Source organism: Oryctolagus cuniculus, chromosome 13, assembly GCF_964237555.1.
Source record: "Oryctolagus cuniculus chromosome 13, mOryCun1.1, whole genome shotgun sequence".
Taxonomy (NCBI): domain Eukaryota; kingdom Metazoa; phylum Chordata; class Mammalia; order Lagomorpha; family Leporidae; genus Oryctolagus; species Oryctolagus cuniculus.
The window spans coordinates 94,229,144-94,235,143 of record NC_091444.1 but is presented as its reverse complement, the minus strand read 5'-3'; positions in this window follow the sequence as shown (position 1 = coordinate 94,235,143).

Here is a 6,000-nt window from a genome sequence, read left to right as displayed (position 1 = left end):
TGGCTCTTTTAAAAATTGTGAGGAAAGGCCGGCGCCGTGGCTCAATAGGCTAATCCTCCACCTTGCGGCGCCGGCACACCGGGTTCTAGTCCCGGTTGGGGCGCCGGATTCTGTCCCGGTTGCCCCTCTTCCAGGCCAGCTCTCTGCTATGACCAGGGAGTGCAGTGGAGGATGGCCCAGGTGCTTGGGCCCTGCACCCCATGGGAGACCAGGAAAAGCACCTGGATCCTGGCTCCTGCCATCGGATCAGCGCGGTGCGCCGGCTGCAGCGGCGGCCATTGGAGGGTGAACCAACGGCAAAGGAAGACCTTTCTCTCTCTGTCTCTCTCTCTCACTGTCCACTCTGCCTGTCAAAAAAAAAAAAAAAATTGTGAGGAAATATAAGACAGGAACAATTTTTATGGAGAAAGTAACTTTGTTGTGGAAGCTTTCTAAATATGAAGAATCTGTATATGAAATCAAACTTACAAGACTGCTGAGCCCTTTGGCGAGCTTTGGGATGAAGAGACCAATTTGGAAACTGTGCTAGATTTTTGTCACTATAACTAAATATCTGACAGAGACTACCTAGCAGGGAAGGAGGTTGAATGTGGCTCATGGCTCTGGAGGTTCACATTCTAAGGTTGGGTGAATCCCATTGGCTCAGCTATCTGGTGAGACTTCACAACTGGCAATGGCCCAGCATGTGTGGAGGAATGGTCACAGGTCAGCAAGCGGAGAGTGAGGCTAGATCCAACTCGCCTTTTATAACCAAGTCTCTCAGAGCTGCCATATAGTTGAAAATATTTACAAAATAAATGTATAATCTATTTTACAGGGTGGTTCACAATATGTACCAATTTTTTTTTGAGTCTTCTTCATTCAATTAGTGATATGATACAAGTGTAATGCTTTTTTCTGGTGGGTATTTATTAGTTTTCTAAATTTACCTCTCTAGTATCTTTAGGTTCTTCTGATAAGGGACAGAGCAGAAGGAAAATTCATGGATCTTCCACTTCACACATTGAGTTGTATGTGAAAATAAATTTAGAGGAAAAAAAACATACTGCTGCTGAATTCTAGACCTAGTGTTTAGCACTATTCTAAAAGCTAATACAATATCTCATTCTATCCAGTAGTTGATAGATTCACTCTTCTTAAATGCTTTTTCCTAATTACACATTTTCACTTTATGAATAACACTTCACAGAGCATGCTTGGAAGTGCGATCTTGGATATGCTGCAAGATCTGGTTAGTTGTCATTATATTTGTTGATTTCCCCATCCATTTCTGTAATTAAAATTGTGTCATATTTTTCTTTTTAATGTTTTGAATGATTCTGATATCAGTACTAAAGTAATTCTGCTGGAAATCTTCACTTTTTCAATGAGCTGCTATACTTTGTGTCATGTGGAAATTACAATTTCTTTGATTGAAAAAATAATCTCTTTTAGCAACATGAAAAAAGAAAATAATCTAACATCAGTGCCATTTATATAAGTAATTTTTGAGTTTTTAAAATTTGTGGTGGCTTATTTGCTCAGATTTCTTTACTTTTTTAAAAACTTTGATTCATTTATTTTACTTATTTGAGAGACAGAGACAGAGATCTCCCATCTACTGCTTTACTCCTCAAATGCCTACAATAGCTGGAACTGGGCTGACGGTGACACCAGCAGCCAGGAACCCAATCCAGGTTTCCCACATGGGTGGCAGGGACCCAGTCAGTTGGGCCATCACCTGGGCATCACCCGCAGGGGTTTGACCAGAAGCCATGACTTGAACACATGGCCTATATGGCATGCAGGCATCTCAAGCAGTGACTCGACCACTATGCCAAACACCTGCCCCATATTTTCCCCTTTTTGGGAAAACTGCAATTATTTGTATGACTTTAGTCTCTACCCAAAACATATTGTATACAAATTAAAAGCATATCATTGGACAACGTATTCTTATAAGAATCCTCTTTGGATATTGTCTTGCTATCTCAGTTAATGAATAAATGTATGAGGCTCATCAAAAAACTTGAATCAGTTCTTCAGCAGAATGCATCATTTTTGTGTAAGAGGCAATATGTTGTCATGTGTAAGAGTACAGGCTCAGGCCAGCGCCATGGCTCACTAGGCTAATCCTCCGTCTGCTGCGCCGGCACACCAGGTTCTAATCCCAGTCGGGGCGCCGGATTCTGTCCTGGTTGCTCCTCTTCCAGGCCAGCTCTCTGCTGTGGCCTGGGAGTGCAGTGGAGGATGGCCCAAGTGCTTGGGCCCTGCACTCACATGGGAGACCAGGAGGAAGCACCTGGCTCCTGGTTTCGGATAGGTGCAGCACGCCGGCTGTAATGGCCATTTGAGGGGTAAACCAATGGAAGGAAGACCTTTCTCTCTGTCTCTCTCACTGTCTAATTCTGCCTGTCAAAAAAAAAAAAAAAAAAGAGAGAGAGTACAGGCTCAGAAACCAGAATCACTGGGTTCCAGTGCTAGCTATAACTCTGATGAAGTTCCTTAAACTCCCTGCACCTCCATCTTCTCATTTATAAAATAAATACATAGTAGCAACAAGGTCCTGGGACTGTGGTGAGGACTCAGTGTGCCAATGCCTGAACATTGCTTGAAACAGTGTTTGACACATGTCCTGCTTCTAATATGATGAGTTATTACCATGGAAACATTGAGGATACATATGCTTTCATTACCAAACTTGAATATGAATATTTTAACAACTTTGTGTAATGCAAAAACACGACTCTATTCAAAATGACATTTTGAAGGTGACTGGAAAACCTAAAATGCATAAAAGATCATTTTTAATGCATCAGTGGAAAGTGTGTTTCCAAAATGACTTTTGAAAGCTGGACCCCAAACTCATATATATGCTTCATGTTTATTTAATTATTAGCTGATTAAATTACAGGTGATTTCTTGCCCTTTAAAAATCCCTCAATAATCCCTAGCTGAGGAGTAAGCTCGGTTGTTAAGATACTGTTTATCTGAGTGCCTTGCATCAAGTTCTGCCTCGGCTTCCAATTCCAGGTTCCTGTCTTTCACCCTGGAAAGCAGCAGACATGGTTCAAGAAGTTAGGATCCTGCCACCCATACTGGGAGACCAAGATTGGGTTCCCAGATTCCACCTTCAGTGTGACCCAGCCTGAGCCTTTGGGGGCACTTGAACAGTAAACCAGTGAATAATAGCTCTCTGTTATCATTCTCTCTCCTACTCTCCTCTCCCCCCATAAAGGGAAAAAATATTAATCCCTGGCTGGTTCTATTTAATCACAAGCTTTTTCTTAAACTACACAAAAACCATGGAAAACCCCTCCTATTTATTTGGAGAGATTTTTTTTTTTATTTTTAAAAAGTTTTATTAAAGGAGCTATTTGGTCAATATTAGCAAATATTGTTTCATTAAAAGGATGAGGGGGAAATATAATTATAATAGAAAAAAGAATGAATGGATGAAGACAAAAAAAAAACAAAGGAAAATCATTGTGGATTGAAGTACTTAAATATTACATACATATTTATTAGTTACTGCAAGCTCAGCACCCTTCTAAAATGTTAGACTATACAGATAGGTATATAGCTATGCACACGCAGAATTTAATTTTTTCAGAAGTAGCATATAAGGATACTGGGGTGGCTTTTCTTTTTCCTGTTTTTAGCTGACAAAATCGAATCTCAGTGAAAGCAAATAGTGCTTGGGAGTGTGATCGCACCTGGAATTTGGAGAAATTTTTTTTCATGGTGACTGATTATAACTTTATTCTTGTCAAAACAGACTTTTTAAAATTTTTTTATTTGACTGCTAGAGTTATAGACAGTAAGAGAGAGAGAGAGAGACAGAGAGAAAAGTCCTCCCTCCACTGGTTCACTCCCCAAGTGTCCACAATGGCCGAAGCTGAGCCAATCCAAATCCAGGAGCCAGGAGCCTCCTCCTGGTCCCCAATGTGGGTGCAGGGCCCAAGCACCTGGGCCATCCTCCACCGCCTCCGCAGGCTACAGCAGAGAACTGGACCGGAAGAGGAGCAACCGGGACTAGAACCAGCGCCCACATGGGATGCCAGCACCGCGGGCAGAGGGCTAACCTAGTGCCCTATGGTGCCGGCCTGACATTTACAGGTTAAAGGAACAACTGCCATGTAGAACCCCACACAAAACAAGCTCTCATTTTCCAGATATTCAAGTTGTTCTTTCATAGATGCTAGGTCTCTGCAGATGGGAAGACGTAGGCACATGAAGAAGCAAAACATCACTCCAGCAAGAAGGGTGAGAAGAAGTTTGCAGAGGAGTTCAGGGTTCAACTCTGGATGCAAGCATCCAGGCCATAGCAGTTAAAAAAGAGGAAAGTTAAGTCGGCCAGGCCATCTCAGAACCCATCATTCCCAATGCACTGAGCAGAGGACAGTAAAGCTTAAATCAAAAGTTTAACTAGTAAGAGACTGTGCAACAGATCAGCCATGGGATGCAAGGACTTGACACTTCTATTCCTGGCAGCAATGAAGAGAAATGACACCCTAGGAACTCATGATTCAATCTCTTCTATAGATTTTTACAGTAAATAAATAATCATAAAAAAATACTTCCAAAGGCAACTAGGTTTGTTAGAAAGAAGAAGAGCACTAAAATGGTTGTATGCCAAATTCCCAAAGAGAATTTTAAAAACTAGGTTTTATCAAATAATTTACTGGCATATATTTAAGTACATGGAGGGCCAGGGAGAAGTTTCTTTGCAAATAGGCAAAACAAACAAGAAATAAAGTCATCTGGCTGATATCTACACATTGTGCTTTTCTCTCATATTAAAGAAGTAATTCAAGGGAGTGGCGCTGTATTGCAGTAGGTTAATCCTCTGCCTGCAGAGCCTGCATCCCATATGGACACCAGTTCTAGTCCCAGCTGCTCCTCTTTTGATCTAGCTCTTGCCTATGGCCTGGGAAAGCAGTAGAAAATGGCCCAAGTGCTTGGGCTCCTGCACCCGTGTGGGAGACCCGGAAGAAGCTCCTGGTTCCTGGCTTCAGATCGGCCCAGCTCCTGCCATTGTGACCATTTGAGCAGTGAACCAGCAGATGGAAGACTTTTCTGTCTCTCCCTCTCACTGTCTGTAACTCTCAAATAAATAAATAAAATCTTAGAAAAAAGAAGTGCATTAAATCAGAAATAAGTAAATTAGTGGTTTGGAATACGCCCTTATTGCATGTATACCTATAGAAAATGATCATTTTCCTTTTGAAATCTGAGCAACATGCCACTGCACATGTCAACCTCATATTCAAACTACTGTCATTGCCGGAAAGTACAGTCTTGGCCAGAAAGATGAACCCGGCCTGTTACCATGGATTAGCTAGGAATTGATTAAAGTTGTTTTCTGAAAATGCTTGCAAAGTCCCATGAATGTTTTCTTAGAAAACTATTTGAGGAATTATATTTCATTATTAATTCTCACCAAAGCAGCACTTTCCAAGATGTTTCTGACATTTACAAACAGCTAAGAGAAAAGAAAGACCAGAAATCGAACTGTGAGTTTGATAGAATGCACTGTTTGCTTTGTGACTTGGTTGATGGATAGAAGATGCTTAATTTAATTTGTGTGAGCTTGAATACTGGAGACTTCAGAGGTTAATTTTTTTTGTTCTTCAAACACATGCACCAATACCATCCTATCCTATGTGGCCAGCCAGAATCAGTCCATACCAGAATTTCATAACCATAAGGGACAGGAGTTAGCACACTCCTCCTAGATTCCCTCTACCTTGACCTACTTCTAACCAGGGAAGGTGGGACTCCCCTGCCCACACTTCATGAGAAGAAGCAGACACAGGCGGTCTATCTCTACTCCCTTTTGTCTATTCGGAGCTGGCTATTTGTCATAGGTAGACATAAGTTCTGCTGCACTGTCATTAAAGTTAGAGACACTGCCTAACAGGACAGACCCACAGATTTCCAGCTTTACATGTGACTGGGTAGATACAGCTTCCTCATTCCCAAACGCAGGAGGAAACCACAGAGTGAACAGGCTACTGT